This window comes from Loxodonta africana, chromosome 11 (assembly GCF_030014295.1).
Source record: "Loxodonta africana isolate mLoxAfr1 chromosome 11, mLoxAfr1.hap2, whole genome shotgun sequence".
Lineage (NCBI taxonomy): Eukaryota > Metazoa > Chordata > Mammalia > Proboscidea > Elephantidae > Loxodonta > Loxodonta africana.
Window position 1 is genome coordinate 49,093,972 of NC_087352.1, and position 13,695 is coordinate 49,107,666.

Here is a 13,695-nt window from a genome sequence, read left to right on the forward strand (position 1 = left end):
TTATACTTTTCATTTAAAAATCATTAATGAAGAAGAAAGTAGCCAAGCCTAGATGAAAATGCAAATATCCCAGTTTGTATAATGGGTACTAACTAAGCAATAACATGTTTACCATGCCTACTGAATAATATGGGGCCCTGGTGGCACAGAGGTTAAGCGTTTGGCTATTAATCAAAAGGTCAGCACCTCAAATCCACCAGCCGCTCCTTGGAAATCCTATGGGGCAGTTCTGCTCTGCCCTGTAGGGTCGCTATGAGTTAGAATCGACTCGATGGCAATGGGTTTGGTTTTGGTTTGTTACTAAATAATATACTCTGAGAAAAGTTTCTATCAAACAGTTATTTAAAAAAAAAAATCATGAAATCTGCGTTCTAATTTAAATAAACTGCCTAAAAATAATCTCTATAATTAATGGAGTAGGAATTAATCTATCATAGTTTCTTTTTATTCTGAACACAAATTCTGAAAAGATTACAAGATTATTAAAAGGCACTCAAAATCTGTTCAGGTTAGCAAAATTTAGGTAGAAAATTAAGCTTAAGTCTTATTTTGTATTTTGATTTCCACTGTGAAGTTTAAAAAAAAATGTTTTCCTTTTAGTGGAGGTAAAACACTCATTGATCATCTAAACCAACAACTGCCATCTTAGAGATAAAAAACCCAAAAACTAAAGCCCAAAGTTCAAGAGTGATTTGCCCGAAGTTCTAGATTTGAGTAAAATCTAGATCAAATTTCAGATTTCTTGACTCAAATTCCAGAATTCCTTGCACACATCATGCTTCCTTCAACATTTATTTCGTTGGGAAACTGAAAACTCTTAGCAAGAAGGGTACTGAGAGGAATTACTTAATGCAGACTATGCGCTAAGACTAGAAATGCGTTTACACTTTCTAGTACTGCTAACACTAGGATAGCTCAAATTTAGTCAAGCTACCACTTTTCAGAATTACGGTCCATAAGAATTTCTTCTGTTTCACACTTGAGATCTTGAAAATCATAGAAAGCGGTCACATGTATTCAATACTCATGAGAGGATCTAATTATAGCTTGACAATTTATATCAATTCATCATTTAACTTTATGCCAATTTGAGAATTAGACTTTGTGGTTCTACCGTGACTTTTAACTCTTTACATTGTAAACTTTCAGGATATTTCTAAATATCAGAGGGTTTTTATTCGATACCTCAGATAATAAATATATCATGAAATTCTGTAAGGAAAGAGAAAGGCATAAAATTAAAAGTTTCGTAGTGACAGGACTGTACGTAACCCTATAGGGCTAAGTAGAACTACCCTCTATAGGGTTTCCAAGGAGCAGGTGGTGGACTCGAACTGCTGCTCTTTTGGTTAGTAACCAAGCTCTTTTACCCATGAAACACATCTCAATAAAAGCTGCAAAACATCTTAAATGCACACACAACGTAATTTGCTCAGTTATACTCCATTATTAGTAAATACTTCCTGTTTTAACATTCTGGCTTAGAAGAAGAAATGAGTCAATTCCTTGCCTATTATCCATAAATGATAAACCTTCACTATTTTTGAGTCGGAATCGACTCGATGGCGGTGGTGGTTAAAGAACGTCTAAGTAGACGCAGCTAGTTCTCTCCTTAGCTAGATGCCCTCAGCCTCAGAATAAAAATGGATCAAGACTTAGCACCTAACTAGGTCTAAAGACCCCATAAACACCTTTCTAATCAGGCTACAGATCTGGGAAATGAACTAAAAGTCACTCTAGGTCTGCTGATCTCAGACTTTCATAGTTTAGAATCACCTGGGAGGATGGCTTTTGAAGCACAGTTTTGAGCCCCACCCCAAAGTTTTTAATTCAGTAGGTTTGGGGTGAGACCCCGTAATTTACATTTCTAACAGGGTCCCAGGTGATGCTGATGCTCTTGCCCCAGAAGCTACACAGAGAACCACTGTTCTTGATGCTTATTTGAATAGTTTTTAGCTACCGAAACGAATTCAACGTTCTATTTCTAGCCACTAAGCTATTGCTAAAAAAAGCTCAAGGCCTGATATCTCTTATCTCAAGAACAGGCTCCCAGTATGCTATGGAGGTGTCTGTGAACACTCGTGCATGTGCACGCACACACACACACACACACACACACACACACACACACACTACAGAGAACACCATAAGCTCTGCTGACTGCCATCTCTTGTTTTTATGTCCCTTGGCTGTAGTGATCACTGGTTATTACATAACTGCAATAAAGAGCAAAGCATTCATTTGAATAGAACATCTATGCTCTTCTACTGGTCATTTATTTACACTGAGTAGTTAACAATAAAGGATACACGTAGTTGCGGGCTGAGGGAGGGGCTCCCCAACCTGAGGCAATACATCTTGCAGCTGTAATGAGGAAGCATGTTTGTGCTCACCTGGGCAGGTACCAGGATGTTTATAGGAAAGACTGACCAAGAAACTTTCTGGAAGAGAATTTCAGTCAGAAGAGAGAACAGAAGGCCAAGGTGCAGGGGGCTGGTTAACAAACTGCACGGTCAAAAGACAGGAGGGTGTCATACAATGGGCTGGTCGAAGGATAGTAGGGTGTCGCACACAGGCTGGTTAAAGGACAGTAGAGTGTCACATATGGGCTGGTTAAAGGATAGCAGGGTGTTGCTCAAAGGGAAGGTGAGCACAAAACACCAGGTACCCCGATTGGTCTGGGAATCCTCTCTTTCTGCTAGTACAGAGGTGCCATTCAAATCAAACATTCCCTGAACATCACCTACATAACACGGACTCTGCTAGGGGCTGACGCTCATGCCAGTGAGCTGGAGGAAAGAGTGGGTACACATTTATAAAAAAATAGATCAACAAACGTCATAATGGATACTTATGAATGGCACTAATTAGCCCCCCTGAGTGAGGATGAAGGCATTTCCCCATCTCAGCTAGGTGAATGCTGGAGCACAAGACTGAGACAGGAGAGCAGAGGCAAGTATCAGAAAAGGAGCAGGAAGATAGCACAGCAGCCTGAACAATGACCTAGGGCAGAACTTCAATACCACCTCCACTGCTAGCACCACCACCATCACCACCTCCACCACAAGGAACCAGGCCAGAACATCAATACCACCTCCACTGCTAGCACCACCACCATCACTATCACTACCACCTCCACCACAAGGAGCCAGGCCAGAACATCAATACCACCTCCACTGCTAGCACCTCCACCACCACCATCACTACCACCTCCACCACAAGGAACCAGGCCAGAACATCAATACCACCTCCACTGCTAGCACCACCACCATCACCATCACTACCACCTCCACCACAAGGAACCAGGCCAGAACATCAATACCACCTCCACTGCTAGCACCTCCACCACCACCATCACTACCACCTCCACCACAAGGAACCAGGCCAGAACATCAATACCACCTCCACTGCTAGCACCACCACCATCACCATCACTACCACCTCCACCACAAGGAACCAGGCCAGAACATCAATACCACCTCCACTGCTAGCACCTCCACCACCACCATCACTACCACCTCCACCACAAGGAACCAGGCCAGAACATCAATACCACCTCCACTGCTAGCACCGCCAACATCACCATAATGACCCCAGGCAACTATCATGATGCATCCTATCTACACCTAGCACTGTGCTAGACACGGCAGTATCTCATTGGATCCTCACCACAACCTTACGAAGGTGACACATTTTTAGGATGAGAAAATGGAGACACATAGAAATTACACCACTTGCTCAAGGTTAAATAGAAGATGGGGAGTGGGAGGGGTGCAGTGGTAAAATTCTTGCCTTCCATGCAGAAGACCTGAGTTTGATTCCTGGCTGATACACCTCATACGCAGCCACCACCAGTCTGTTAGTGGGGGCATGTGTGTTATTACAATGCTGAACTGGTTTCAGCAGAGCTTCCAGACCGTGAAGCACTAGAAAGAAGGCCAGATGGTTTACTTTGGAAAATCAGCCAATGAAAACTCTATGGATCACAATGGTCCAATCTGCAACCATTCATGGGATGGAGCAGGACTGGGTAGAGCTTTTGTTCCATTGTACACGGCGTAGCTGATGGTCTTCATTTCTGAACATGATATTTGCTCTGTAGAAGTGGTTAATGGAAGAATGCAGTTCCAAGAGGGCTTTTTAGGCTGAATCCACATGCTGATAAAGACAGCAGCTCTAGGAGAACTCCCTGCCCTTTGAAGCACTCAGACTCTCATCACATTCCATACTTTTGCTACAAAAGGTCAGCTGAGTCTTGGGTTGAAAGCATCTCTCCTTTCTCCTTCCATATCAGTAGCTCTGTCTTGGTAAATATAACCTAATATTCTATCTTGAATTATGGTTAGTGAGATACATGACTTACCTCCCCTACCAGGCTACCACAAGTTTAGAAAAAACACACACAAAACTTATCAGCAGTTACTCACATGAGGAGTGGAACACAGCATATGAGTAAAGAGACTTCTGCTTTTCATGTTACTCTCTTCCGCACTGCTAGAATGTGTATGGTATGTACATATTTTGTATCTTTGAATACACATTACTTTTATAATAATAATAATAAAAAAGAACAAAAAAGGCTGGGCCCAGAGAGGAGGAGGCAGAAGACCACGTAGACCTCCTTCGCTGATACTCCTCCATTTGATGCCCTTGATCACTTCTACTGGCGGCTCAAATCTCAGCTTTTAACCAACTATGCCCATGGCAGTCACCTAACCCCTCTCAGCCGCAGACTGTCCACCAACAAAATGGGGGCGACAATTCCTACCTCAGAGGGTTTCAGTACCAAAAAACCAAACACATTGCCGTCACATCAATTCCAGCTCATAGGAACCCTACAGGACACCAGTAGAACTGCTCCATAGGGTTTCCAAGGAGCAGCTGGTGAATTCGAACTGCCGACCTTTTAGTTAGCAGCCATAGCTCTTAACCACTACACCAGCAGCATATATCAATATTAGTACCTAGCACAGGAAAAACGTCCATAAATGGTAGCCATATAACTGTTACTCTGTTCTTTTCTCTTGCAAGAGTTTTGAAGTTCTCTGTTGCTCCTTCGGACTCCCTACTTCCGCTGAAGTTGCGCAGTTGATTTGACACTGATTACCTCATAGTACACACTGGGTGCCAGCCAACCACTGCGCACTAAGTATCCCTTCTTTATTCAAACAGTGTGGAAGCCCCCATGGGATCTGGTAGGAGATGATCAAAATGGGAATTCCATTTACGATAAAGCCTGCCAGAATTCACCCTTGGCAACTAGTTACTAACTCAGAGCTGGTATTCAAGACTAACATTAATATTACTCTCTTAGAAGCTCAAAGTTTTGTGGGAAGATGTGCATTATAAGAGAAATCCTAGTCTGCAAACCTTTTGGTTTCTCTGCAAGGTGAAGCTGTTTAGGCAGTACGTTCCTCCTTTATGTCTCTCCAAGGAGACAACAAAGTGGTGTGAGGATTCACAACACACCCAACATTTTGAGGGCCTACTGTATGCCAGGCACTGGACATAAAAGACACAATCTCTGCCCCAGGCAAGTGAGGCACAGACAGAGTGACGCTTGTGACCGTATGCCAAGGGCCCAGGAATACAATGCTTCCCAGCGGCAGTTCCTGACCTCCCGTCACCAGACTAAATCAGTGGTTCCCATCCAGACCTGATGGACCAGATGCTCCAGGGTTGGGACCTAGGAATCTGCATTTATAAAAAGCATCCCAGGTGGCTGCTATGCACTGGTCCATGTGGGCACCACTGCCAGAGAGGAGTCTGTGAGGGTTCGTGTGGGGCCATGTAGAGGGCCAAAGAGCAGGTGAGGGTTTTCCAGGCAGAGGGAAGAGCACAGGCAAAGATCTAGCGATAGGCAGGAGTTTTGAACACAAAAAGGTCTGGTCTGGCTACAGTCTGGAGAGCTTGGGGAGAAAAGGTAGCTGGAGAAGAAGCATGGGGTCAAACCCCAAGAAGCCTTGCATGCAACTAATAACCCGCTAAGCACAAATTCTGGCTCCCCAGATTGTAGCTTTGAACAACTCAGCCTCTCTGTGCCTCAGCTGCACCATCTGTGTAATGGAGGTAATAGCAGTACTTCCCTCATAAGGAAGCTGTTGGGAAGATTAAAATCACAATACAGCCTGACTTATAATAAGTTGTCAACAGCCATCATCGTCATCATCACAGGGCTGTTTAAATAGAGAAGACTTATGACCATCAGAAAGTCCTTCTTAAGGGGACAGGAAAGCTGGTAATAGGGAACCCAAGGTTGAGAGAGGAGAGTGTTGACATGTCATGGGGTTGTTAACCAGTGTCATAAAACAATATGTGTACTAACTGTCGTAAACCTCCATTTAAAGTACAATTAAAAAAAAAAAAAAAGGGAAGGTCCTTCATTACAAGGAGATAAAACAGGAAGCAGGGAGACCAGCTGGAAGGGTGCTGTATCAAAGAATGAAAAGGTCTAAACACAAAGGTGGAGAGAATAGGAGAAGAAGAAAAAAAAAAAGATTGGGAGTTTATCGGAAGATAGACTTAAAAGAAGTGGATGACCCACTGGACATGGTAGGAAGTAAGAGCACAAGGGCAGCGTGCACCCACTGAGAAAGCAGGCTGTGCCATTCTGCAGGAAGGCCGGGAGCTCCACAGCACAGCTTATGACCCTGCCTGTGGTGGTGCAAACGTTAACATGCTTGGCTGCTAACCAAAAGGCTGGAGGTTGGGGTCCACCCAGAGGCATCTCGAAGGAAAAGGCTTAGCAGTCTACTTTCAAAAAAATCAGCCCTTGAAAACCCTAAGGAACACGGTTTTGCTCTGACACACATGGGGTCGCTATGAGTCAGAGTCGACTCAGGGGTAACTGGTTTTGGTTTACAACCATGATCCTTTTACAGAGTTCTTCTTGACCACTAGTGTCACCACACAAAGGACCCTGGATTCTCTTGTTCCAAGAATAATAATACAGTTGTATGAAAGTCTGCAAGGGCCAATCAAATCCTGATGCTCTGAGCTGTCTGTCATTACAGAATCTACTTATTTAGTGTTAATTCAACTAGAAGTTTGAAAGTTAGATTGACCTTCAAAATGCATATGCCTAAGTTGGGCAAACCACAAAATGCACCTGAAGGATCCATGTTTTTCACTGAGTATGAAAAGTCCAGAAGAAAAACTCCTGGGAGATTCAAGCTGTTGACTCACAAACAAGACATCTCATCTGCATCCAAAATGTTACTTTTGTGGGAAAAAATTGAAGGGTGACCTCACCTTATCTTGGACATATTAGACACCCAAGGAGCTCTGCATTAAATTCATGGCTGGAAGACGGTGCCTGTTAACTGGAATGAAATCAGAACCTTCTAAGATTCTTCAGCGCTCTAATAGATGCCAAGATATTCAGCAAAAATCCACAAATTCCTGCTCTCCTGAGAAGGCACCAAGAAATCTTGGTCAAAAATCCATTCTGATTTTGCAAAACTTCTGAGAGAAGAACTTCTTAACTGCTGTCTCATTCTCAACACGAAACCCAGCGCTGGAAATTCTGTTTCCCTTTTCTGGAACTCTGCCCCAGTTCTAATAGAGAGGCTGTAGCAGATCTCCAAGTCTACGCTGATCTCGACTGGGCTCAAAGAATTCAGTGATGGAAATCTTGGAGTTCTCTATCACCCTTCATCAATTTAAGCAAAAAGATGTACAAATGAGGCCATTTCTCAGGGAGAGTTAACAGTAAGACTTGCAGAGTTTATTCACTGCTCAACCTACAGGGACCAACAGACCAGGGACAATTTGTCCTGGCATGGCATTAATGGGTTGATGCTTGACCATCTCCATCAGACTCTCTGAACTGTATTATGACCAACAAGAATACGTAAAGGCTAGTCTTGTTACACCTATTATTTACTCATTTTTATCAGTCTAAGTAGTCTGTACTGAGATCCACATATTTTAAAGAGGACAGGGCAGAGCGGGAGAGGGGGAGGGGCATTGCCTTCACTGAGCAAGATGGATTATGTTCAGGCTTGGCATGGCACCGCCTTGTCAACCAGCTATAAAAGGTGTTTTTCCAGGATACTTTGGTATCAGGGAGACCAATCAGAAATTTTTAATCCTGCCTCCCAAAGACACCTCACTATCATAAACTGAAGGAAGCAATACTTCTTTCCTATATAATAAAGTTGCTCAATATTGTACTGCGACAGCCTGTAAAAGGACTATACCATTGTTTGATGGGATTCTCTGAGTTAGGTAAATAAATAAATTTGATCGGCAGTTCAAAACCATCAGCCGCTCCTTGGAGACTCTATGGGGGCAGTTCCACTCTGTCCTATAGGGTCGTTATGAGTTGGAATTGACTCGATGGCAATGGGTTTTGTTTGTTTATATGCTGCTATGTAATGTGCAAAGAATTAAATGTATGTAGCATATTACATAGTGCCATGGATCAAATTTATTTTGACTACCTGGTGTATCCGACATAGAAATTTAGCTAATTCAGAAAAGTTTTCATTAAAAAAAAAAAAAACTGTCTTGTTGAAGGTTCCTTCATTCTTTTTCACTTTTACGATTACAGTGTTACAAAAACTACAGACAGCCCCAGTAAATAACACAAAATGTTTATAAAACAAGGAAAAAAAAAACAAAAACCCCAGAAGGTATGAGAAGAAATACATACAATAATATTAAAATTGATTTTTTTTATCTAACAAATTGTCAAAGATGCAAAAACACCAACCCTTTCTAAAGAAAAACAGATATTGTAATAAACCAGAAAGATAAATTATTACAAGTTTTCTGGGAAGCAACATGGCAGTGGGTATCAAGAGCATTCAAAAAGTTGATGCCCTTTCATTCAACCCATCTATTTCTAAGGATTAATCCCAAAGAAATCATCATGGAAGCAGGCAAACATTTATTTGTAACAGATACTTATTACAGCATCTTAAATAATGAGAAAAAATTAGGAGCAACCTAAAAAATTAGAAGCAATCCAATAGGGAAATAGTTAAATAAATTATGGTATAATTATGTGCGAGTATATTATAAAAACATTAAAATTATGCTTTCAAAGAATATTTAAAGATGGGAGAAAATAGTCACGGTGTACCATGAAGAATAAGCAGAATACAAAAATGTGACTAAAAACAGAGCAAGAGTAATTGTGAAAAACACAGCACAAATGTTAACAGTGGTTCTCTGTAGATGATAACTTTATGAATTATGTTTTTTTTTCTGAATTTTCTACTGTAACCAAGTCTTGCTTTTATGAGTACAAAAAAGTGATGACAAAACCAACAATATTTATGCATATGCTTCATGAGGCACTGAACCCTATAATTTCACGTCCAGTCTATACCTCAATAACAAACCCCAACGGCTTCAAATGTGTTCTCTACCCAAAAAATTGCCTTAAATGGACAACTGCTCAAGTTTTTTGAAAGATCATGCACCCATGTTCCAGACCTCAAGATTTCTGAAGGGCATGAAGTACACTTTGAAATGTATCCCTCATCATTACTGTTAACAGGCCACTTACTTTGAAATAAGTATGGTCTTTCAACAAATACATGAAAGCAATGCGTCAGTTTACAGCCAAATGCATTCTTACGTGCGTGCTAAGCAGGTAAAACAAAACAAAAGCAAGATTAAAATGTCATGGTGTAGTCATGTTCTGTGAAGCTGCTGAAAAAAATACCCATTTGAATACTTCAAAGTTATGATTTTATGGTTTGCAGCAACTAGTGGTTTACTTCTATCCCAAAATCTTCCTAATCACTCAAATCTTGAAATCTCTAGTCAGGACTGACTCCTCCCTGCCCTTGCCATTTACAACCAGTCACCTAGGGGTAGTAAACGTGGGTCACAGTAGAAGCCAGGGGGTAACTGTGTGTGCATGTGTCTGTAGAATGAATAAACACATCTCTAGCATATATGGCTCGGTATTAAATCTATATAGTATGTTGTGGCCCAAGGAGGCCTGGTGGTGCAACAGTTAAGCACTCAGCCACTAACCCAAAGGTGTGCAGCACTGGGTGAGAAAAGACCTGGCGATCTGCTCCTATAAAGGCTGTTACTGTTGCTGTTGTGTGCTGAGTTGATTCCAACTCACGATGACCTTACAGGGCACAGTAGGACTGCCCCACAGGGTTTCCTAGGCTGTAGTCTCTAAACGGAATATATCACCAGGTCTTTTCACAGCCTAGGAAACCCTATGGGGTAATTCTACTCTGTCCTATGAGGTCGCTAGGAATGAGAATTGACTCAGCACACCACAACATCATGTTGTGGCCTATGAAAATAGTCAAGCAAAAAATGTCTCTAAAAAAAAAAGTCTGTCCAAAACCAATGTTCTCTTACGTTCTGGTAGTATAAATACTCAGTGGCTGTCACTAAAAGGAAAGATTTCACCAATAAATTACAGAAAAATCCATCTAGCTATCAAAGAAAGTGATAGTCTTACCTTTATCTCCAGCATATTCTACTAGGTACTTTCCCCATATGTGTGCAACTAGCAGAAGTTAAACATCTCTTTCATTTGTGACCCTACAGGATAGAGCAGAACTGCCCCAAAGAGTTTCCAAGGAGCACTTGGTGGATTCGAACTGCTGACCTTTTGATTAGCAGCCGTAGCTCTTAACCACTATGCCACCAGGGTTTCCATTAATGCTTCAGTAGAGCCAAAAGAGATAGCAACTCAGAAGGCAATAAGGGAAGGGGGAAACAAAAACTGCTCCCTTTCAGAAACTGGATGGCAAATGATTGAATTCCTCAAATAGCCCCTGATCTTCCACCATGTGCAAAGACTGTGTGGGAGGGGACACTAAATGGGAGGAGAGGAGAGTTAAGGTAAATAGACACAGCCCCCCTCCTCAAAGCAACCATCTACCCCTCCTCCAGCAGAAAACCATTCAGGGAAGAGTGTGCATATAACATAGATATTGCCTCTTTGAAAGTTGGCTGTATATATTAAGAACTCAAAAAAGGTGATGAACTTTTACAATGATTCTAAGACAGTCTGAAATGCAGGAAAAACTTTATAAACAGATATAATAAATAATTGGGGGTGTTATTTATTAAGCACCCTCTGGCTCCACAGCATTGTGCCTGGTACCTCATATATATATATATATGGCATCTCTAATCCCTACAGTAACCCTGGCAATGAGGATGTTAGTATCCCCCTTTCATGGATGAGGAAAAGAAGGCGAATGGCTGTAATACCAGATTGGGAACCTCATGCTGCCTCCGAAGCCCACGTTTTGTCCATAAGTACACATCTGACTGCCTGCTACACCATTCCTCACAGGGTCATGTAAAAGAACAGAATATCAGAAACAGCCCTAAAGTTCAACAACAGAGAACAGCTAAGTGTGCATATAAATACATAGATGAAATACACAAATATGTACCATACATACATGTACACATGAAATGCTATGCTGCCATTAAAATATTAATAAAGACCTCGACATAGTTCCTGTGCTTTGTTTAAAAGTTAAAAAAAAAAAATGTATTATCACAAGTATAAAAGTGAAACTACTGCAATATAAGTATACCAAAAAGTTTATTACTACATTGATCAGATGATGAGTGATTTTTTTCTTCCTTTCATTTTTCTACAGCTTCCAAGTTATATAAATGTGTTACTGTTTATCTGGGATGCTGGGACTGAAAGGTGATGTGGCCAGTCCCCATGGCAACCACTTCAGTGTCTCCCACTGGAAATGGCTCTAAGTAAACAGTAGCAACCAAAAAATTCAAGTAAAAAATTTATGTATCCCAATAAAGGAGTAGGGGAAAAAAGCTTGACAATTTTTAACATCAATCTTTGGTTTAATAACCACCTTGCTTTTTAACTAACAGAGTAAGGAAATCTCAGCCTTTATAGAAAGATAATATAAAAACACCTAAGTAAAAAGGAATGTTCTAATTTTTTTGAATATCTATGTTAAATTTCCCGTTGGTAAATTATGCTTCATCATCATTGTAACAGTACAAGTTTCTTTACAGGGCCCATGCCAAGGAAATAATGTTTGTTATCTCCTTTATTATCCCTGTCAGGGGCTCTAAATATCCCCTCTGTCAAAGGCCTGGAGTGCTGTCCCTCACACACATTTAAGAGGGGTAGGGGGGAGGGCAATTAAAATCTGTGCACTTGTGAGAGAAATTAGTGATTTTCCAAACTATTTAAACGAGGCTTTGTAGGAGCGTATATCTTAATTCAGGAGTCTCTGGGTGGCACACACAGTTAAGTGCTGGACTACCAACCGAAAGGTTAGCAATTCAAATTCACTCAGAGGTGCCTTGGAGGTAAGGTCTGGTGGCCTGTTCTGAAAGTTACAGTCACTGAAAACCCTAAGGAGCAGTTCTACTCTGCACACACGAGGTCGCCACGAATCGGAATTGGCTCAGCGTCATAGATTGAACTATGTCCCCCCAAAAATGTGTGTATCAATTTGGCTAGGCCATGATTCCCAGTATTCTGTGGTTGTCCTCGTTACTGTAATTTTATGTTGAAAGGATTAGGGCAGGATTGTAACACCACCCTTACTCAGGTCAAGGTAAAGGGAGTTTCCCTGGGCTGTGGCCTGCACCACCTTTTATCTCCCAAGAGACAAAAGGAAAGGGATGCAAGCAGAGAGTTGGGGACCTCATGCCACCAAGAAAGCAGCACCAGGAGCAGAGCGCATCCTTTGGCGCCGGGGTCCCCATGCCTGAGAAGCTCTTTGACCAGGGGAAGATTGAGGACAAAGACCTTCCTCCAGAGCTGACAGAAGAGAAAGACTTCCTCTGGAGGCAACACCCTGAATGTAGGCTTGTAACCTACTAGACTGTGAGAAAATAAATTTCTCTTTGTTAAAGCCATCCACTTGGGGTATTTCTATTATGGCAGCACTAGATGATTAAGACAGATGGCAACTAACAACTACTATTTTAATTCAGGAATATACCAGCAGATGAGCATATCCACAAACCACATGTACACGTACAGAAATATTTAACAACTTGAGAATGTTTAATAAGTTCAGGGAGGTATAAGTGAAAAGCCAAGAAAGAGTCCATTTAGAGATTAAAAAGAGGTGTAGATATTTCAGATTAGGAAATGGTATAACAAAGTTAAAGCTGCTTGGATTCCACTTCAAGTAGTACAGTGGTGTTACCTCTTAACATACCATAAACGTTATGGCACCCTTCAGCCAAATGGGAACATTCTGCCAAGTATAATGATGAATATTATCAAGTTTGAATTGCCATATGCTAGTTCAGAGGTCATTTTTATAATTTTCTTCCACCTCTGCTTGAGTAATAATGGCTAGTCATGGTTACTACTTGCCCAGGACTAACAGAGCACAAAGTAGTTGGCGATACCCCAAATCTAAGCTCCCTAATTTAATGATTCTGGATAATTACAACCACAGGACTATGTATGTGCTAACACTTAAAATATGTACAGTTCAAGTTCACTTTATATAAATTTTAAATCTTTCTTAAAAGCCTGCCTTAACAAAAATATATAAAATGAACCATTTTCCCATTATCTTCCGTCATAATCCAAGACATGGTTTCATAAACAACAATTTTTTTCCCAAATATACACACACTAAAAAGTCCTACTGTTATCACTTAAGAGAGCATTTGGTCTTTGTCAATACATTATCCGTGTGCATTTAATTCATTAAAGTTTCAAAAGAATGTCAAATGGGTAGTAAATCC

At 41.2% G+C, this 13,695-nt stretch overlaps 1 protein-coding gene across 4 annotated transcripts in view; it reads right to left on the minus strand.

The window, feature by feature from the left end:
- The window catches only part of NEDD4L (NEDD4 like E3 ubiquitin protein ligase), a 373,007-nt gene that overhangs the window by 154,082 nt on the left and 205,230 nt on the right, over positions 1-13,695 (minus strand). The window lies entirely within an intron of this gene.